General features: G+C 40.5%; 1 long non-coding RNA gene across 2 annotated transcripts in view; it reads right to left on the bottom strand.

Moving 5' to 3' along the window:
- LOC110830188 (uncharacterized) overlaps positions 1-24,018 on the bottom strand; it is a 296,733-nt gene that overhangs the window by 36,229 nt on the left and 236,486 nt on the right. For both annotated transcript variants that reach the window (XR_015534157.1, XR_015534156.1), the window contains exon 4: positions 3,045-3,086. This is a non-coding gene — a long non-coding RNA (uncharacterized LOC110830188). The remainder of the gene's footprint in view (positions 1-3,044; positions 3,087-24,018) is intronic.

Genomic DNA, 24,018 nt, shown 5'->3' with positions numbered 1-24,018 from the left:
TCTTCAACGCCACCAAATTCCAAAGGATCTCCAATTTCAGTACAGGGTGTATCAGAAAACGAGAATACCAAAAAACACATTTCCACTCCGGATCAAATCAAATTTACAGTGCAGTCCTTTTCTAACAGGTCACAGTTATCCATCTGAACACGAAATTCGCTGCTCCTGAGCTCTAAACGTCATCACGTATCATCAGAAAAGCCAGAATTTGGGCCCCACCTTTCGGCGTCAATTCAACATCGCACATTCCGTGTCTCTAAGATTCACATCGATAAGCCCTCAAAATGTCTCTATTTCTTATTTCATTTGACATGCATTCTTTAATGTACTTAAAATACCAGCACGTTGATAGTACAAACTAAGAAGTTCTCTGTAGTTTGCTGTTGTATGAAAAGTCAGTACCCGAAAACCATCGAAAAACTTTATGAAAGCCCAAGTTACAAGGAATTAACCAACATTACCCGACACCAAAAACGTTTACTGAGGATTCCTAAAAAAATATCAAAATTCTATATTCGAAACTAGAGTTAGTCTGAGTTAATACAATCATCGTTAAATAAAACGTAAATAAATACAAAACGTATTCACAAAAACCCCAATACTGTCTTTCCTAAATCCAGTTCACTGTTTGATCTCTTCCGATTGTCAAACGACTCGTAGTACTATTAAAAATCAACACAAACAAAATTTAATAAAATTTCGCCTACCTACCACTTACAGTTACAATCTTGTATTAATTCTCCCAGGTGTTATGAAATTCATTCTCAACCTGACTTACGAGTCTCTACTTCCTGAACGCCTTGTGGTTTTCCACCTTGAGATCTCCCCTCGTTCTGCCTTCCACGGCATCTATCTAAAAAACGACCCCAGTAAAAATAGAGAAGAGGGTGGTATAAAAAAGGGGAACTGGGACACAAAGATTTCAAGGTGGCAGCCAGCGATATTCTTCTAACGGTTTTTTACCTTAAAACGCATTTCCATTTCCGCGTAGGGTGCGAGGCAAGAAGACACCGAGCGGCCCTAGCGATTCCAAAAGCGAGTGTTGGCTGTTCTGACGTGTGAACGCAGGAATTGATTCAGTTTCTGAAACAGGTGTCAGCCAGCGCGGAACCTCCTGTAACTGTACGCTTATATGAAACGGTAAGAAACAGGATCTAAGCACCACGATATGAATACGCAAGGGGGTGTAGCCCCACAAATTATTTACCTGGGCACTACATGGAGGTAAGAGGTCAGTGGTCAGCTTCGTGCTCTGGCCGTCTTACACCGGTGTAAAATGTCCCAGTAATCCATTGAATAGGAGGATAGTTGGACCACTGATATAAAATACGTAACATTTACTAATTCTCTGTCAACAGAACCTAAGATTGAATTTCTTACACGAATGTTTATGACTGGATAAGATTCTAAGAATATTCCAGCCAGATTTGACTTCAGGTGTTACGTAGGGTTGGTGGTATAAATAGAAAAGTTCCATTTTATGTACGTGCATTTGTATGTCTCTAACTAACTAACGAGATGGCTTACGGAACCCGAAGGTTCATCACCGAATTAACCAAAGCTCTCCACCGGACCCTGTCCTGGGCCACCAAAATCCATTCTCCTTCAACTCCTATCTCCCATGATCCCGCCTGAGATTATCCTTCCATCTACGTCTAGGTCTCCCCAGCGGTCTCTTCCCCTCAGGCTTCCAAACCAATATCCGGAGCACACCTCCGCACTACATGTCCCACCCATCTCATTCTTCTCGACTTAATCGCCCTGACAATATTGAGGGAGGAGTACAAATTTTTAAGCTCATCATTATGCAGTTTTCTCCATGATTTGTATGTCTCAAAATTATTTTATTTAATTTACAACACTCACACTTGACAACAAACAAAACTTTGTACCAATGGTTTTAGTTGTATTTATAAACAATTCTTGTTAGTTATTAACGTGGGTAAGAAAATGCACCAAGTGAATAAAAGTATCAATAAACATAAATTTATCACAAATCATCGATAGGAGACCATGTGAAAAATACAATCCACGCTGAAATGTATCGGGTCTATGTTCAACGGTGTTTTTTTACGTTACGTGTGTTGAACCTGCGCCTTCGTGATACCTGTAACTGAGCTCCCATTCGGGGTCTCCTATTACTGCCCGTCTCAGCGGGAAATTCTTGTTAACGGGGCCGTCAGAAACTCGGAACGTTTAACCGACTTTTATTTTTTCAACTTCTTGTGATATCCCGAACATTTCTGTACATACAAACAGTTCGATTGACTAATTTCCATCAGATAAAACACAGCATCACAGAAATGTAATAACATACTGAAGTCTGGGTAAAATATATATCTCGATCCAAATTATATCGATTTTGCCATTACAAAAATTCCAAGGACCATACAGTGAAAAGACGAGTATCGAAACACGTAGTGACAAGCGATAAATTACACACCTGAACAAATACGCTGCAAAGACGGATGGAATTAATTTTTAATATAATTATATCATATTACACAGCAGGATACTTCTAATAAATATTAAATACACTAATTCGACTTCTCTGACTTCCATTTGTAGACAATTGGAACAGGAAACATGTGTAACCTACTAGGGACATACAACCCGGCATTATAAAATCGCTATTTTATTTTCTTGAGCGATTTATTTTTGCAATTATACGTGCTCTGAATGAAAATATAAACAAAATAGAAGGGGCAATAGGGCGTGTGTCGTCCTATATCCGTGAACAGACCCACAACCTATTAATAGTCGTGGTGATTACACTTAAGGTTCAAACTGAGTCATTTCAGTCGCTATCATAATATTTTACGTGCGTAAATCTTAAGACTTTTATAGACCGAGAATTAAAATCGAAATTCATTCTTTAATTTCTCCGTGTGTTCAAATTACGTCCCTCTGTGAGAATTCTAACCATAAAAGAGCTCTAAACACAGAACCCAATGTAACTGACGATATTTCCAACTTCATAACATCCTGAACAACTAGAGAACTACGCTTAAAGTGCATAATAGGCATATGGGGATATTACTGACCTGCGAACATGTGTCGCTCTTCCACTGCGAGGTCAGATGACACTGCAAAAAGAGAAAAGACAGTTGATACGGACAGTAACAAGAGAACAATAACAGGCAAACAAAAGCAAACGAAGGAAGTTTATTTCTGTAACTGCATTTCTACTGACGTTAAAATTTCCTGAGCGTATTCACAGAATTTTACACACTGGGGCTATAAAATTCTAATATTTAATGATATACTTAATTCTCCGCTTGACATTTATGACTTCTTCTTCTTAAAGTGGCTATCCGTTCCGGATGTTGGCGATCAGCATAGCGATTTGAGCTTTACTGGCTACTACTTGAAACAGCGCATTGATGACTACAGAAAATTAATCACTGTAATCACAAACGTCTTCCAATGGGCGAATTAACCCTCTGGCTCACCACTACCAAACAAACAAATAAATAAAGAAAAATACCACTTGACTAAACACCAAGTAAGTTCAGTCCAATTCACCACTTATAAATCTGATGTATTAAATTCCATTTTAATATTATCCTCGTAGCTCTGTCTAGGCTTACAAGCGGTAGCATTTCAGTTTTTGAATGAATTGTAAATGGACATTATATTTAACGAATACCAAATATTAAGACAGAAATAACTAAATATAATATTAGGTCCTTAGCAGTAAGGGATGGTTCTTCAGGTTGCTGTAGAATGCGCAATGCGAAACCTGTCTTCCGTTAATTAACACCTGATTTTAGCGTGGTGCACCCTTCCTTCACAAAAATGAATTCCTGAGTTCTGGAATAATTTAAAACAGAGTAACCAATAAATGAATCAATCGACTGCAGGTTTATGCAAAGCTGGTGACATCACTAGCAGCTGCACCCACTTGTCGAAGCCAAAACTTGCAATTGCACAGAACTCCCCTCCCTGTTTCAGTGTCCACAACCCTTCTGCTGATCAATATTTCGTACCCTCCCGCCCAACCAGTTTTCAGTACCTGGGGGAGACGCTTCAGGTTTACATAATTATATATTTCATGAGGTTAAATGTGAGACATTGGAACAGTATGCTCAGTAAAATGCTATCTAATTGCACACGAAAACTGACCATAATAAAAATAAAACATGGAACATTCTTTCTAATCCTATATCCTTTGCAATTTTAGTGATTTTATGAGAAACTTCGTAAGTAGATAAATTCGTACTGACCTAAAACGAAAAATAAATCAAGTTACCAAGACTGGTAGAATCCAATTGCATGATTTATATGGAGGTGCTTAAAATTCAGTCATTTCCTGCCTCAATATCCCGCTACACGCCATGTAGGCGCTTGGGGGGAGGTATATTTCTCCTAATCATTCTTAACCTCGACACTAGATGGAGGTGAGTGGTCAGCGTCACACCCGGGGGGGCGCTTTACCCCCGGGTAGTAGGCTGGATGGGCCCTAGAGCCGGTCTGGACGCAGAGGCTAGAGGACAAAATCCTCTGCCCCCGTCGGGAATCGAACCCCAGTCGTCCAATCAGTAGTCAGTCACTATGTTGACTAATCTACCCCGGTTCCTCAACCACCCGAAACCCGGAATGTAATTATCCAACAGGTCGAACGGGTAAGCGTCTTTCTTTTGTAGTTGAAGAAGACGTGTTTATTGCATAAAGTTACACACTCCAGCTTCAGAACACCCCACAAGATCATATTTATCATCTGTGCATTCACCTACTTCGGGCAATGCTCAATTTCTTAGCACTGTAAAATGGGACACACCTCGGCTGTTGCAATGAGAATCGATAGCCCTGATGATGGAGGCAGCAAGTACCTCGTAAGGACAGTTCTTACGACAGACCTTTGTATAAAGACGTGTCTGACGGCCATGCTGCATTTCCCGTGGTAACGGCTGTAGTTGAGCGAGCTCGCCTGGTCTGTTCTCGGAGTGCAGAGGAGGAGACCAGGGTCAATAATTGTAGTGTTACGAAGCTGCTGGCCAGTGCTGATGGGGGAAGCTGGGTAATTAATGGTACGCCCCGCAAGTACAGCGCTGCCAAGCACATGGAAATCAACAGTACTTGCAAACTTCCTAGCACAGTCGATACATGGAACTGCTCACGTTAAACGAAGGTTACGTACAACAAATGCTCGCCAATGAATAATGTCTTCACTTGAATGCAGTTCGCATCCGAAGGAAACTATTTCTACTTGGCGTTTTAATAATTTTACAACAAGAAATGTGTATATATTCCTTGCTTCTCCCACGGATGTCCAAAACACACCCTTCTTGACTGAGATTAACTTTCATTAACCTAATTTCGTTCAATCTTTCTTCTTGGAACCCGAAGTACATGTTTCCAATATGACCCCTCGGGCGGTGCCCCCCCCCCCTCATCAAAATGACTTCTCTAATAGCAAGTTACCAAACCGAAATACATAAATAACTACGCTTCTTGTTACAAGCAAAATATCTTTTGGGTCACAATATTTAACTTATCATTTCGTTCCGATGAATGCAATAAACTTTAATGCAAAGAAGGAAGGTAAAAAATTAAACGTCACTCTTTGGTCTGGACGCCCCTGAACCCCTCTGACAGCCGCAATCTGGTTTCGAGTTGGGAGGTTAAAACCGCGAAACCCCCTCCTGTGCTGGTATCGAAGTCTTTGCGCTGGCTGCGATTAATCGATTATACCTCCATGACCCTAAAATTGCTTTGTAACTTCCACCACACAACCTTCCTTCCAATTTCTCTCGAAGACACTCAACCGTAAATATCTTATAGACCTCCAATTTAATAGCACTGATTTGTAGTTTACGTAAGGATATCGTCATCATGTACCTCAGACAAAGGACTCGTCGGTCTGTTCCGACTGGGATATCCTAAAACTGTTCGCTTCATCCGTTCGTTTTTCCAATTCTCCCTTCGGGGCCCTCAAGTTTCAAAAGGAGGAGGAAGCCTCCAGGTAGGGAGGGTAGTTGCGAATATGTTTAATGAACAGCCGACAAGAGGCGGTCATAAAGCAGCATGTTACAAAACTGACGGACTCTTTGGAGGGACCTAAGCAAACGGAAATCGATACGATACAAGAAAAGTCTCCAAAGGTCAGGATCTCTGAAAACGTAACAAAGAGAATTAGCAATATACAAGTAAATTATGTTTGGTGGAGATGAGATGGAACAAGCGTGGCACAGAGTCTGCAGACGACTGTAAGACACGTTTGAGGTTCTGACGGCGGTGAGTCTGAAGAAGGCTGTCTTCTGAGTTGCAGCGCCATTGAGTCTGGTAGACGTTTACCGACGTTTCACAGGTACTGGTCGCAGCAAGTACCTCTGACACGTTGGTAAACACAGATAACACGGTGTTACAAACCAGAAGGCAGTCGTATTTGACTATAAAGTAGCCAACATTCTGCTATTAAAATGGGATCATCACTCTGCAATGATCGAGCTCCTTTGTTCTAAGTAAGGGGATCATATCAGCACTTAAGAGGCAGATTTTGTTAGCGATAGGGAACGGCATATAACACAAAGACGCCGCTGGTATCATATTATTGTTCTGAATTTGCATGCACCAACCGAGGATTAATGTCATGAAACAATTGTCAGCTTTTATGAGAAATAATCAATCAAGTTCGGAAGTATCATCAAAGTTTTGTGAGGTGATGTCAACGCAAGGGTGGAGAAGCAAAATATTTTCAAACCGACAATTGGGAATAAGAGTTCTCTCACACAAAGTTCTTAAAGGTAATGGGGCCAGATGATGAATCTAGTTGCCACGAGTAAAATGTTCTCACATCCCAGAAGTGATGAACACACTTGGACTTCTCCTGATAGCAAATTACAAAACAGAAAACGATAATCAAGAATACCTGTTGACCGAAATTTATTGGAGCTTACTGTGATATGTCTGCTATCATTTGATGGATTCAAAACTTAGGGAGAGGAAGGCTATCGGTAAGATAACGAGCAACAAGAAAATCTTCATATCGACAGATATAGCGAGAAACAAAACGATGCAGAAGTTGAGGAAACGGTATCACGTTCAAACCTCACTCAAATTTGTGGAATTCTTAAAGTAGTTACACTAATATATTACAGTTGACTGGACATGTAGCACGAGTTGGTACCATACACTTGGGTTTAGACTACACGATACAACTCCGTACACAGCAAACTGAAAGAAGCGACTAGAAATCGAACTGAATGTGTCCCCAAAATTTATTCTGCACTGAATTTCATCCTGACTGGCATACGACCTTCGCAAATCGTAATTATTTTGGTCGCAAGGCGTCGGAACGGATCATGACTTGTAACCTTGAGGCAGCACGTGTTGCCAGGATGAGTGGCCCAGAAGGTCGCCTGTTCTCACAGTCCGAGGCCTCTACACCGCCAACTACGATGCCATCTACTGGGCATTATCCTGAATTAGTTCTGTACAGTTCACGCCAACATATCACATCACAGTGAACTTCCGATCTTCGTCGCAGACTTCCGTACAAACCGTGCAAAGAACGCCCTAATAACCTACCAACTCAGCCAACATAATTTTCACAATAATTTAGTAAAAAACGCTGGTATGCAAGCAGGAAATTTTCACATAGCATTGACGTCATTTTGTGAAAACATAAAACACCATCAATTTGATGGAGGCTTCCTTGGAAAATGTATTTTATAAATAACTTACTACACTTTGGGTCCTCAGCAGACGCCATAATGCAGTTTCCAAAAGCGTTTCTACAGCAAGCTGCAATACCGATTCCAGGCAGCTGTCACTACAACCGCTCGCTCAGCTATTTGAGGACAGGGTATGGGCAGCGGCGTGACCCACTTTTTCACTGTGGGGTTATTAAGCGTCGAAATGAAGCACTGTACGAAGACCACAGCGTCGTATCATTTCAGACACGCCATGACATGACTGCTTCATCCTACATTTCCTCACTCAAAGCGACTATGACCGCATGATGCAACGGATTTTGACGTTTCAAAGCACAAAAATTACGTTTAGAAATCATTCATTCATTCATTCATTCAAAATTAATTTGTGGTTTACAGACACCCAAAAACATTTTGGTTTCATAAAAGATTTGGGATTTCTTACAAGTAGAGAGACTGTCAGTTTCCTAAGAAATACCCTGCTTAATGAAGATGGTTAGTTCATGATTCAAATCTCAGCATGGTATGGAAGTTATTCTTAACAAAAACTAGTGTAGTACTGTCCGTCAAACTTGACGGGAATGAACATTTCTTTATACTGAAAAGCAATAGAATTTATTTCCTGATAATTTTGTAAATCGCATAAAAAGTACACATTTATATAAAAAAAACATTTGTGAAGTAAATTTGAAAATGCCTTCACGGCGGCTGAAGCCACGTTCTTGCCAACCTAACAAACACAAAACTGATTACTTGACTCTAAATTAGCACCAATCGCAGATCCCGTCAGTCCGCACAATAAGCACCATTAAAGCATCGTTTGCATTTATTTATATCAGAGTCGCCATCGTGAGATCTTAATTTCAATTTCTCTGCATTAAACGAACTGCGCGTTCGTACAGACAAACATAACGGAAATTGGCTATTACATTAGGAAGAAAGGTCTTGTAATCTAGTTACATAATGTAATGAATCTCTACGTCCTGAAGAAATGTGGCGACAAACGTGTAAGCGTTCTATGAACGAGACGCACACAATGAACGCACAATGAGGAAACAATTTGTTCAATTCATTCGCACGCCTCATCTGTAAATTCAATCAAAGGATATCAATTAAAATTAGCCACACTACACATTTTGTAACCGTAGGTTATTTACATGGTGAGGTGATCAGTCTATGACGACCTTCCACTTCGTACGCGATTACCACATTTCTAGAAGCAAAATCTCAGTACAAAAAAGGAACGGAAAATTTAATTATCGTGTGTAATAGCCGTTACAGTGCGGTAACTGCTCTTCCACTAGATTAAAACAAGAGACAAAATCAGATATGTATCTGCACGCCAATTAGTACACACTACATGAACGAGAAACCCCAAGAACGCAAAAACACTTTAGGCGCATGCGCAAAGGCAGACTGCTGTCGCTTTATCTCCCCCTCTTGTCTGGTTCAAATCCGTGTTTCCTCGATTTCCACTGCGAATGAAGAAACAGTACCTTTGTAAATAGACCACGACCGTAATTTATGACCATCTTCTCATCTCAATAGGCGATATATATATAACCTTCTGGGTTGAATGGCATAGTTAAATGACGCTGAAAATGTACGAAAGATCGTGCTGATCATCAGCAGGGGCAGTGAAAAACACAGTGTAAGAGTATTCGTCACAGTCATCATTCTAGAATAAATAAACGTCGAGGAACTGCCATCTGGCGTACACCAGTGCGACGAGTTACGACTGGGGTCCGGTCAAACAATTTGACGTTAGCAGACACCGACGAAAAGTTTATCCTCACTCAGGTTCGAATCCCACTGCGCGTCCAAGAAAAGAACAGATATTCATTGTGCGATCTAAATAATTACCTCTTCAGAATCGAAGAAGACAGTCATTTCAAAGGAGAGTTAAAACCTGATAATTAAAAGATCTGAGCAATACATTATCCCACGTCTCAATCACTGGCAACACATGATTACAAAACATCAATTGCTGAGACGTCATAACAAACACAGCGAACCAATCAACTATCTCAGGAAAAAGGTTTTAAGAATAAATCAGGCAATGTAGCAGTTACCCTGGACCTCATTTTCAAATGCAGCCAGCGCCTCCCGTGTTGTCCAATCGAACCTGAAGCATTGGCCGGTCGTTCACTCCATCAGAGCGATCTCAGTGCAGAGGAAGTGATGTAAAAATGTACTTCCTCCTCTGCTGCACACCCCTCAATGCCATCGCTGAGACGTGAATGGAATCCGTCAGACATTCAGGCGACGTAGCACACACACACACGTACGCACAGTGCAAGTTAAATGAGTTGGTTAGGAGCCCGACATATGTGAGGCCTCCAAGTATCTTCCACAAATACATGAACATATTTGAATAAATCAACACTGTTTTGAATATTTAGCGACGAAAGTTTAATGTGAGCTACGCAGAACGCAACCTGCTTTATTTCATGTTGAGTCCAGGCTCGTGAAGAAACGATCTGCGGGCGGCAGTGGACTGTACCAGGGCACGTTCGTGTTCAGGTACAGACAGGCCGGCCTGGAAGGCGCGCAGAGTTCTGGCCTAGGCACTACTAGACGGATGTGCGTGTATGTTACGTTGCGACTATAGAAAATTAAACAGGGGTAGACATAAATTTAAAAGAGTTCTTTTGAGATCTGTACCCGCTATTTAGTTTGATGTTTATTTATAGTCAATTGTAGTGACACATGTATGAATAGAATAGACATATTTTGAAAACGACAAATGTCTTGCGAAAGACATGTGACAACGCAAAGAGTTTCTAAAATGTCACAACCAATGTAAACAGAAATTGTTTCATTAGGAATACTTCACATCTCGGAATATCCATTTTGAAAGTGTTGATCACAGAGTTAACATGGACATCCAAAATATATTTCGTGTTTCACGTTCCTCCTTAAAGCCTGAACTCTAAATCTTTAGCTGCATAAGTTGCTTCCTTTCGTTACACAGGAATTACGACAAAATATCAAGGACAAAGAGTTAATTTTAACCTCAACGAAAAAAGAGCTTTTCAATCCTCCATTCCCGAAAAAACTATATTCAACCCCTTTTAGTTTCTTCGACACTGGCACATTTTGTAATGCTTGTACGAACGTGCTACTAACTGTGAATCGTAACACCGAGGTACAAAACTAACTGTCGAACAATGAGGGCCGAACACCCCAGAATATCTTCAAAGTTGGCAGAGTATGGAAGGCAAAGTGTTCGTGTTATCACATGCATGCAAATGTTAGTCTTTGTATTTCTTCCGATAATCAACACTTTCTAGCCGTCATGGTGGTCACGTGTGCAAATACTTCTGAAAAATACTTAACCTGGGTTCTCACTTTTACAAACAATTATTTTAAATTTAAAACCAATGATAATTTTTTAAAACAAAACATAAACACAACAGCTAACTAAAATGTAGAAAAAGTATATGAACGAAGTTTACTTTTTTAGAAAATCATTCCAATTTCAAGGGCCAAAAAGTACGAAAAATTGGCCACAGTCTGCGCAAGCCTACACCAGACTAAGCAATATTCCTAAACGTGTTCTTCGAGTTTTCAACATCATCATTAAACATTTCTAGATCATATGTAGTTCAGCCAGGCCTTAAATACGGGCAGTGCATCAGTTTTAAAAAATGACCAACGAATTCTTTAATACATTTCAGTAAATACCAAATACACTCAAGAAAAGTCAGTTGTTGAACTACTCAGGAAAATAATTGTTTCTGCAATCTCTGAAGACTGAAATTGGTCTCTAACTTCACCAAGTTCAATCAATTTCACACACGCACAGCTAATGTTAATAAATATTCATTACTGTGAAGAAAGCAGCCGACAAACTCTAAAGGCCTATCCCAATCACATTACGACATGTTACGTGTTTTTATTTCGCATTGTTTTCTATTTGATCCGCTGCGGATATCTGGCGGTGTCTGAGGGCCTGAGCTCAAACGCACGCTTGAGCTCGGAACACGTTTATCGACTAGTTGTGCCTGGTACTCGCTAATTATTACAGCAGCAGCGTAACCGACCACACTCACTCCACTAGACGCGGTTCAATGCCTCGGTGTCCCCAGCCGACTCTGCAGCTCTCGTCACAACCATGACCAGAGCAGAGGTCCTTTTGCGTTTACGTACTTAAACAGCGCAGGAACTGGGAAAGCGCAGAGGCTTTAATGAAACTACCCAAAAATTTCTTCTGGAAACAAAGAAAATCAGGAAAACAGACAGCCAGTCCAGAATTCAAAACTACGTCGGGATAACTTTCTGAAAAAAAGCAAAATTTCACCATAAACAACAGCTGTTTATGGAACAACACACATGCAAGAAATGTTTCGGCTATGCAGCATCTGGGGATTTATTCGCAAAGAAACAGAAGGTATTAAATTTAATTCTTTACATTTGTTATTTCATTCCACAATAACAGTTTCACTGTCTGTATTTTAAGCAACTGCAATTATTATATTTCGTAATCTGTATTTATATACCTCAGTTTCTCACTCTTCATTACTTGAAATTACCACTTTATATGCCTAGATTACTTATTTTCCTCTACATTCCCACCCATGCTCACTACAGAACTTGTAACATCAGACCTATATCCTACGAGAATGTTATCGCAAAAGTGATAAATATCAGATAAGATAGTGCACATGAATAAGAATACGAATTTCAACAACAGATAAATAACATACGAATATAAACTGGAAACTGTAATTATTGGATTTGCACAAGAACGGATAAGTAGCGCTGTGCAGAAGTTTACCGACGTTTCAGAGGGCCTTTGCTGCCTCCATCATCAGGGCGATGAGGCAATCGTCTCGACATCTGCCGTGTGCTCTCGGAGCACATATCGATACTCTGTAAGGTGTGTAACAAACTTGGGACAGTTTTTCTATCGACTGGTGTAGGTTGTGAAATTCTAAGTACATCAAATTTGTTTTATGAATCATTTTAAAAGTGTAGAGTTCTTTTGCGTTCACCCGGTACTTCACATGTCTTACTATAAATACAAACACAACACAATCATGGGTCACCCTTCGACTATCGACTGCGATTTCTCATAAAGCGCTTCCGGTGCCATGTTTATGAGATTTCGTTTCTCAACATCCAATTTCCTATCAGATCCCCAACTTACGTTCTCTCGTCTGGGAACAACCTGTACACATACACAGAAATAAAAACCAAATTATAACTTAACATTGTTAAAACATTATTTACAATTATTCCGACATGATTTTCTCTTTAAATGACCATCATCAGATAACCATGCCATGGCTAACAAATAAGTCGAATGCTTAATAGACAACCTGTCAGCTAGCTCAATCCCTCGTCCTACTAAATATTCTCCCGAGACTTGTTTTAAAACACTCAATTAATGTTCATCCCTCAAAACACGCGGCAAAATTATTTTAATCGTATATGCGTCTTCTATAATGCATGTAAAATCAGGTTGCATGACAAGCTTTTTAACTGCATAATAAATAACTCTCCATTCTCCTTTGTTTACAACTTCAGAATGCCCGACGTTTAGCACGAGAATTTGTACGAAATATCAGCATTATTATAAACATGGCCTACTAGTCGATATCGATCAATTTAAATAGTAGAAAGTTTCAATAAAATCTCATCGTATAAAAATTGGTAAAAAGGAAAACTGTCAATTGTTATGTCGGAATAGGACTACTAAAAAATCATAAAACAATTTTCGTTTCATAAAATACATTTTTCAGCCAGAAAGTGTTTAAAATTTGGTGCGTCTGCCTGCTAAATAGCACGCCTCTGCCACTCAGCGACAGTTTCTTTCGGACGAGCGACACTAGACACTCCCGTCTAGAATCGCTCCGTGGCAGAATCAAAGGTAATTTTATTGGATTTCAAGCGGCGTTGATATTCCGTCCCTGTCCACCAACTTATAAACGCACCGCAACTCTGGCTTCGGCGAAGAATCTCGTCGGCTGAAGGCAAATGCAAAGTTGTCTGTGTCTGAGAGCCACTACGCGTCACGTGCTGTAAACAAAGCACCACCCAGTCAGAATGTAGGGGGAGGGGAGGTTCAGATACGCGCATTCTTAGCCTCAGAACTATATGAAGGTGTGGTCATCTGCAGGCTCCAGCCTGTTTACCCCCGCGGAACGAGCCCCCGATATTTGAAATTTATTAATTTCATCTCGCACGACCGATATCACAGTTACTGATGATTTTGAAATTATAAGAACATCCTGTCACATTTCATTCACTGTCGTATTCTTTTAGAACCTATCTCGTCAAATTTCCCTATGGTAAGCAATTCCAGATTTCATGTCAAAAAAGTGACTCTGTACACCCGATTTTACTGATGTATTTATTTGTGGACCAAAGAAAATTATAGAAAAACTTTGTAGCAAAAATTATGCTTCACGCACGAACAAATTTCCTATATACTAAATTTAAGAACAAACTACAGAAACTAGGAGCCAGAATATATAACGCAGAAAATTCTAGACGCGATCGTGAAAATTTAATCGCCATGGCGACCTGTCGCCCGGGATTTGTGTAAGGCCTGTAATTAAATACATCCACTCATTGTGATAACCAACACACACGATATTATCGCAGCCGCAGAGGGCGTCCTACACTCGCAATGATAGTTATCATTGCTTCACAAACAACGAATGTAGTCGTGTTCATTTGGATGAAAAACCAAAATTGTAGGTCTACGAGCGTGAACACGAATCCCTTCTGTAATTCTGACAACGCTGGGACTGAACCAGTCTAGAAATCGTGTCGGAATGAAACAGTAGCAACAAACAGGTCAGCTGTAGCCGGACAGCAGAAATGAAGTGACAGAAGAGTGTAACTTAGCACGAAAACAAAGAACTATTAACTCTTTAACTGTATGTTCCACCTGATTTAATATCCAGCAATTGATTTTTTGTCCATTGTGTGGTATCGCATCATTCTCAGAATAAATAGTGATTTAAGATGAGTGATATTTCGATAACAGTGACTTGATAACTGTTACTAATAACCACGGTCTTCGCCAATTACTCTGTATCCAGACCAAAGATTGCTAGCGTCACTGTTTACATTCCAATGGCTAGGAGATGCAGTTTCCAATAACTGGTTATTTGCAGCAAGTGTTTGAATTAGTGGAACTGATAACTGCCATGTCGCTGTTAGTGAAGATCCCGATAACGTTTCACTGAACAGTAGCTGCGGTACGTAGCTGAATTACCAGAAACCAGTTTGCTGCAGTTATTTAAATCACTGGAACTGATAACTAGCATTAACAGTTATATCAGTCTCCATATACATTTCACTGGCTAGTAGCAGCATCATCATGTCCTGCAAAAGGCAGACTGATGAATAATAAAATGGTAAAAATTCTGTTCACTCCACAGTTATTTTCTCTCTCGCTTTGTATTTGTACTTACGAATTCGTCGAGAACGTTAAAGTAGCTGTTATGTCTGCTTCTTTCACCTTCGTTCTGTCGTTCCGTTTGCCAATGAGCTGCAATATATATACGATGAACAAAACAGTGTAAATCCTCAATCACATTAAGATATACATTTTATTATTTGGATCCAACAAATTCGAGTTGCTTACGACGTCATAATTACGTACATAAAAATTGCTTTTTCGCTCCTGGACATCCAGTATGTGTACAATTTATCTCGTACAGGCGTTTCAAACATTTTTAACGAAACTGCTGTCATTTTTACAAATTTGTAAATCGAAACTTAGAAGTTGTTTTGTGGTTAATATTAAAAAACTGTTCCACACACCACCCACAGTTTCTTTTAATCACTGTAACATTGAACTTTAATAATAAGCATTTCATTTGGGGGGGGGGGGGCATGAACTAGTGGTGATGTTAGGCGTTTTCTTTGAAGTAGGAACTAGATTCTTAAATATCTACAAATCTACTTCGTGTTTCTTATGGTTAAAGAGACAACAAGCAAATAACCTGGGATCCAAAGCTATAAAACCTCAAACAAGCAACTTAGAAGCCGACAGTCTTAGATGCCGACGATAAACTTCGGAATTCTAAAGAAGAGCGACGGGAAGCAAGCATATCACACGCACAATCACACGCCACAATTTCAAGGCGTACATTAATAACAGCAAGGAACGTGTTGAATTGAAAGTAGAAGGAATCCAGGAGTTAACGTACGAATGAATACGTGGTTTTCAGCGCTCCTAGTTTTGAACTATAAATAATCTATTAATAGGCTTCAATGACTTGCTTCTGGAGAGATTAATTAATCTCCCGTCAGGTAGGTCAGGTTATTTTACGACACTGCATCAACAGGTGATTTTATGAGGAGTCGTACACAGAGAGTCACGAATAGTGAAATGGGGAGAAATGTCCTATGTGAAGTTACAACGAAACATTCGTAAGGATGCTGAGGGGGACGGGACGAAGTATCTGAGGCCAGTCCCCGGACAGAATTTGAACAGGTACATACAAAAGGCTAGTAGGATGGGTGGTGCCACGTCAGCCAGCTCGGTGCGACAGTCTGGCCAACAACAACGAGACATAATTAAGTTACGTGAATAGCCATTTCTTCTCCAAGACTGGTGGCGCTTGACTGGACTCGCTATCTGCACGTTCTAGAACAATGTGTTTGGAAGTACGTCACTCGCCAGTGTGGAATTACGTTCATGAACTTTATAACTGCCTTTTTTTTTACCAAACGGTACAATTGAGGACCTCCCAAGGGACGCGACATCGACTTCACATATGGAAGCTTCCATCTCTTATACCTTCTTATGGGGTGGGGTCACCCGAAACGTCGGAAAACTACTATCAGACTACACGTCGCAACAACCCAGAAAACATCCATCTTAAAACTTCAAATGTTTGTGCCTGAGACATTCTGCTCGGATACTGAAGAACAAAGTTTACGAGAAATACAATCTTTAGCCAAAATTATAATTGTACTAAACCACCTCGCACGGTATACTTATAATTATACGATAAAAACATACCATAAAACTAAACATTATACTACAGACTTTCAAGGTTCTACTAGTGGCGCGCTGTTGTTGTCCTCATCTCGAATGTAAACACGGCTGCCATTTTTGAATCGGTATGAAGACAGAAATTTAAAAAACAAGTCGTCGAAATGACCTTCAATGTCACGACCTTCAAAAGGAGTTTCATGAAAATGTGCCAACTAGTTAAAAAGTTATTAGCATGGTGAGAAAAAACACAAGACATTTTTAAACCTGTTTCTTTCTTTTTTCGGAAGACAAAAACAAACTCAGATTCCATAGGACATCAGAAATTAAATCAAAAGCCGACGTAAAGTCACACTCAGAGTTGATGCGTGAGATGTGCGCGCACCATAATCTACGCCGACAACGGGAAGCTTCGCTCATCCGTTGATAGATGTCATTATTGATCAATCAGCACGTCGGCCCGGCTAAAAACAAGAACGCCTACTGCACGTGACGCAAAACACGGCGAAACGAATGATAACGTATAACTGAAGCACATATTACGCTCTGGAACGCTGCATGCTTTAGGTAAGAGTCAGCACAAAAGCCACTGCAAGTACGGACCCATTCCACATCACTTCCGGTCAGATCCGCTGCAAAATCGGAACGTCGCATCCCGAAGACCTGACGAAACCAACATCGAATTACATAATTACTTCAAAATGTTCTTCGCCTTTTATCCAGCAACGACAAGGTGATTAAATTTAATAATTTCCTCATATTACGTTTTCAAAATACTGTCAAGTAATCAACAATATATAGCCCAGGCCCATACGTAAAACGGTATTTCAAAGTAACCAAATTAAATTGTGAATCAGACTCGGAAAGTACAAAATGTCCTCCACGTGGAAACGAAATCGTAATATCTCCAAAGGAAAACGTAGATCTACGTATGTCTTGCACGCAAAAAGAAAAAAAGTTAGGGCCTAAATGCGTCTTATTTATTATGAGACATTTCATACAACCAAGGAAGCTCCAATAAAATCTGTGTCACACGTGCGAGCTTAACACCAAGGCCGCTGAGCGTACCGACTATTTACTTGCTTCCAGTTTATTCAACGACGCTTTATCAGTACCTCAGACTTCATAGCTTCGAATGAGAGAGTGAGTTAATAATAAATTGTGGAAGGAAGCGATTGTGGCCTAATTTAATGTACTATCCCAGCATTTGACTGGAGGAACTGAGAAAAAGAATGAAAACTCCAGTTAGGATCTTCGTACACAATTGAGCAAAGAATTCTTCACCGGTGATCACTCGCATTGACGCGGAGATCGTCATTCACCATACATCGGCCGCTGGTGAAAATCTCTCCGAAACGTCGCAGTTTTACTCAGTAACAATGACACGGCCAACTGCCCTGGTACATGTCGCTAGAATCAGTCACCGTCAAAAATCCTGAGTGCACACACAATCCAGTCAAACACACCACAGAAATCAATTCCGTGGTGCTTAAGTAAGCACCAGGCCATGGAGTAGAGGCAATGGATGGACAGAAATCTGAAGATGACTTGAAAGAAATCAATACGGATACCCAGTTTCCTCAAATTTAATTTCAAAAGTTCAATACGCCTAAGATATCCGTTTTATTGTAATAGTACCTACAGATCTGTGCAGAAGCCGTTTGTTAAAGACCGCATTTAAGTATGGCTGAACAAAACATCAACAGTTAACAGGCAAGATGAGTTGACCTGAAACAGTGTCGACCAGTAGCGAATCTTGGTTTAGAAGTGCAGTATTATTAACCTTCCCGTCCACCTTCAACAATTGCACCACATGTCATTTTAATAGGTAAATAAATAATAACAACAAAACATACCATTTTTATACAGTAAAAAAACTATATTCCCCCAATTTTAGCGGGGTAGTATCAGGCAGTTCAAGTATCATTCGTCACTGGTGACGAAAAATTACGAACATCGTAGGCTATTAGAAAGGTTTGGTACTGTGTTGTAGTCTGGCATATTCCCCGCATTGTTTTAAATCGTAAATGGCTGTTTAACATCGCCATGGACAGGTTTAATCTCTCATTTAGAGCTATACTGACAAGATTCGACTCATTACTTGACTTTTATCGAAATGCAGACCTCTATTCTTTCGTCAGATCGATAGGAAACAAATAACTTATACGCGCCCTGATAAAACGAATGAATATTAGTCTTAATAACTTCTGTTAACACAGCTATGCCCACAAACATTACACATGTAAATTCAAATGACACGCAAGTAGAGATGAAACCGGATTGAGACACAAAGCAATCAGACCTCGCTCACCGGTAAACAGCAACAAACCCGGACGGCACACAAACGCGCATGCGCGCTTCTCCCGCCAAGCGATGAGGTGGGGGTGATTTCATCCTTTGTGGCTCTACATTTTCATACACTTTCAGTCACCTGAGATGCTGTATAACATAAACCTTGCTGTATGTGGAGCAATTGACAAATACGGCTTGACACATTTAACAGAGTACAAAGATAAGTCAGCTTTTCGCTAACACGGTCTCCCCAATCTTCAAGTGCAAGTAAATGGCATATCCCCCCCCCCCAGACAAACGTCACCAGCAGTTGAGGTTGTTCATGATTCTCATAATCCCTTCCACATCCCAACCGCAGACTAATAAACGTATTCTTAGACTTCCAATATCGTTTCAGTTAAATAAAAATAGGTTTTGCTTCATTTAATCGATCACACACTTCGAAGGACTCTTTCAACGTGGGTCACCACCAACAATGGACACAAAAAGCATCACGTTGCTAAACGGGTTCGAACCAGCGATCCCTGTGGTTGAACGACGCAACTAAATCCATCCGCGCTTGGGGTTCCCAAGGTGGAGACGGCGGAGTGTACATTGAGGTATTCTGATTGTCGGTGGCCACCGATGTTCTGGACGCACGTATCGCCAGTTGAAGATTACAATCGACAACCATCTTCATGCCAAAGGGTCTTTCCTCTTCAAGCAGTCGATATTCTGTCGACAGGTAGTTCACATGGAACCCGAAGGTCCGTAATTGTCCTGACACAGATCTGAGAGAGTTCAGTTCGTACCACAAATCCTCCTATAACACGACTCTGCTCTCCTGTCTGCGTTTCAACACTTGGACCACTTTCCTGCTATTCGTCACCTCAGTAGCGGTCAAGAGATTTTACATGCAAGCATTTGCAGACAGGAAAGGCTTTTCCTCTGTTCTTTTTGTTATCACGATCGAAAACCTTACGATCCTGTTCTGTCCGGATGTCGCGTCTTTCGGTCGAGATCAGAGATTCCCAAACATTTTTGGTCAAAATCCTTCCACCTGACACCCACAGTATGTAAATTAGGTGAAAATTATGAACATTTTTAATATAACAGTATTAATTTTATTAACTGTTGAGTGAAAAAGTTAAATTTACAATTACAAAAATAAACTGAAAAAATTCGTCGGGAACATTTACTTGAAGAAATTAAGAGTAATAATAAAAATGTTTGTTATGACTTTTTGATCGCGACCCATCAAAAAGTCCTCGCGACCCAAGGTTTGGTAACCCCTGGTCGAGATGCCCTGTTATCCGTCGGTGGTAACACGAGATGCATGTCCATCTTGACCAACGGGTCGAAACGTCGTGTGGACTTGCCAGTTTCTTCGGAGAAACGGCCCCTATCGTCAGTGGTGATTAAAAATCGCTTGATATCGAAATTTAATTAAATTTTATAAGGAGATTATGTCAATAAATGCCAGTTCCTACAATCGGTAATGCCAAAATCGCGATGTTGGGCCAATGATAACGACATCGTTCGTGAACCTAAAGTAAAAGCAATTGTCGCTTTATATTGAGCTATTGGTAAAAGTTGTAATCATAACAGCCTACTACTTCAAAAAGGTTAATTCCCTTCTCCCACTGTGACATGAGTCTCTACATATTTCTGCTTTTCTGTTCTGTAAAAGTAAACAGGCGAGTAGTAAAGTAAACCAAACCTAACCTAACCTAACAGGGTCGAGGCGATATTTAAAGTGCTTCAGTCTGCAGGTCAGAAGGAGACTTCTTAACACAAATTATTTACCACAAACAATTAAAACCAGTCACACAAAATGGACTAGTTACAACATAAAACAACACTTTGAAATACGTTGTACATATTTCTGCAAACTTTCCGCAGGTTGAAAAGTCAAACTGACAAAAAGTAGGTAAATATATTTGTCTAGAAAGGCCTACATATTTCCAATGTTAATTAAGAGTTGTCCAACACACATGCGCGTATATTTATTGCACGCAATTTTATAATTTATTAAAAATGAAAATTGAGGTGATACTTCTTCGGGGACCTGGCGTACTGCTTGGACCGGATTGCTTGCTAGCGAATTCCCGTGAAGGACTCGGCACGGCCTGGTCTGTGCACGGAACGGCCAGGTAGCATGATAGCTTACAAAAAAAAGTGTCACTCAAATCAGTCTACTCTCTGTTGTCCATCATCAGGGCGACAATTGCCCAGATTTACATCGACTACACCTTCTTCAAGGATACCTGAATTTTCGAGTCACAAAGCATTCGCACGTTGACGGCGAGGAAGGAATTCGCCCACTCGTGAGGACGCGCTAGCTACTTCTTCCTGCAATGACTAAAGCCAGTCTATCAGCCAAACCGTGATTCTACTTCCCACAGTTTCCGTCAGTACGCCTCGCAGTTCAGTTCGTTGGCAGAGCAGAAGCCACAGAGAGAAAGAGAAACAGAGAACGTATTGCTACAAGACTTCATAACGTGCAAACAACTTTTATCTTGTGAGTCTTATTTCTGGTTTGTGGCACTATGTAAATATAGACAGGATGCACTTCCGACGTTTTCGAAGATCCTCACTGATTCCATCTTCAAGGCGGTGATTATTCAACGGTCTCTGCTAAAAGGCCTATTTACATTTTACGTTCACATGTCGGTGGAAAATGCTCTGTTTAGTAAGTTCAATGGATAGTGAGTCATAAAATAAAACTTTTAACAGGCGCATCTTCGAAACGTCGGTAACAAAGTTCCACCATCAAGAAACACATTGAAAATGTGAAATCATTTTATACAATTTTGTTTTCTTGTAGCTTTCTCGGTTGTTTCATGATAAAGTAAGAGATATTTGGGAGGAAGCAACTGTGGTCTGTAAAAAAACCCTCCACCTTTTCTCCCCTTTGCCTTCACTAAAGAGTCCTCAGCCATAACAGCAGCCCCAGACGAAGATTCGAACCGGCTAATTGTCAATTAAAATCAATAGTGAGTGAAGTCACAGGGATAGGACTACTCAGACTTTCAACTGAATAGCGGCGCTGAATCTCTTAAACATGGACAGAGCCTGTAATGCCACCACGCCCAACCCCTGGGTTCTTACGCGCACGACAAGTTCCCACCGCGCCTGGGAAACGTTTTCCGACAAGTTAGCAGGACCAATAGGGTAGCAACGCGCAGAAAGATATTCCAAACGAGACCTTCACATTCTCGGTAACGTGAGAACGTCACACGAGACCAAATTGGGTGGATGTTCAATTCCTGACATCCGAGCGTCTGAATTTATTTTGCTACAAGGAAACCGACACGTGAGGAAGCCAAATACAGTGAAGCAAAAAAGATTCGATACTTTACGTGTAATGCGTTTTTGTAAACTTTCCAGACTAGGAGGGCAGAAATCTTGGTTGGCTTTGACATAAATTCTTCGACACAAACGAGCATACCATCGTGGTTTTGACCTTGATTGTAATATTGACACCCTTTTCGTCTCGTTGGATCTGTGTACTTTAAGAGTATGTTTCTTTGTTCCTGGGTTGTAATGAAAGACTCAAGTCTCGTCACCAGTCGCTATTTATCTCAAAACATCTCGTTCCTCAAACAATCTTGCTTACACATCGGAGCAAATTCCTTAATGAAATATTTTCAAACAGGCTTTGGTCAAAATAAGTGACAACTCGTATCCATTTCTCCAAAACAGTCAATCAACAATCTATGTCACCATTTCAATGACTTCCACATTTGGATCGGTTATTTTTAGTTACCACATGCATAGTATAAACTTACGTCTTCTTGCTGAATCCAAACAGAAATCAAGAGTTGTGCTTACTACCCTTTCCATAAGCTTGTTACAGCAGTTTGTGTAAATGTTAATTAGGAGTTTATACAATTTGGTTTAAAATTAGTGTTAGTTCTCTGCTCTAGAATATTTCAAAACCACCGGGCTTTTAAAATTCTTACTGCATCCATAAACCAAACTGAATCCCAACGCTGTTTGACACAAAACTATGCCCACTCTCCTAGTCACGTCATCTGTCAACACGTGCCAACTCACTAATTCTGTCAGCTGCTGACAGTTCTTTGTTAGGCCTCGTGAGCCAAAGACACCCGCGGGCCTCCTGTTGGGCTCATAAAGGAAAGAATGTAGGACAATACCCAATGCACAGAGCAGCAAATATCATACTTCACGCTGAAAACGTGATTTAAGTAACAAATTTTGTGGTAACAGCCTCCTTCCTGCATTCAATAGACAATCCACTTAACTTCGCATTGGCATCTGAAGGTTCGTCACCAACTCGACACTAAAAGGCTAGGTAACCCCATTGGATCTCATCCTGAGCCACTTCAATCCAGTTTATAACTTCAAAATAACTTCCTAAGAACCAGAGACAGCGTTCACGGACGTAGTTTTGCCGTGCACTATACACAAGCTGTGGTTACTAATTGCACGTTACATGGAGCATTAGCACACAACATTTGCAATGCAAAACTGCAACTACAATTCTTTTCCCTGACACGACAATGAGGGAGTAACAATCCTAATTTTAAAGCACGCCGAAGTGCGTTTTTTTTGCACCACACATGAGGGCGTTCACGCAGATTACCGGCTTATATCCGTGGCACAAATTCCCTTTGAACAATTTCTCACTAGTTTTCACACCACCGAATCGTGGAAGGTTCGCAGACAGTGTCGTCGCAAATAATAATGATGTAGGCTAAGTGCGCGCTGGCAATGAAACGAACCACAACCAACGCTTTGTCCTGCTTAAGCCAACAGAAAACGCAAGGCCTTGGCCTAGAAAACATGACACCCAGCACACGACAATAGTCTTGTCGCCGTTCACTGCTAGCTCTAAGGACGAAAACCATAACATATCACGTAGTCTTCAAATGTATCATAAAACCACGAAGTTCAAGAAATACCTCGGAAGAATCCACCGTCGTTCGTTCTTAGGATCTTGAAATATATTTTATTCCCTACACAAGATGTCACTGAAAGCGCTCTCAGTATCCGTCCACGTGGTTACAACTGTAAGGAATCCGAACGCGTCGTCCCTTTACACAAAGTCTCCAAATCAAACTTTGGTATGCTATTCTTGTTTCTTTGAACGTGTGTCGAACGAGT

Source organism: Zootermopsis nevadensis, unplaced genomic scaffold (genome assembly GCF_977971745.1).
Source record: "Zootermopsis nevadensis isolate Lab colony 2312 unplaced genomic scaffold, Znev_1.0 Znev_ptg000008l, whole genome shotgun sequence".
Lineage (NCBI taxonomy): Eukaryota > Metazoa > Arthropoda > Insecta > Blattodea > Termopsidae > Zootermopsis > Zootermopsis nevadensis.
This window is presented reverse-complemented; position numbering and strand designations above follow the sequence as displayed.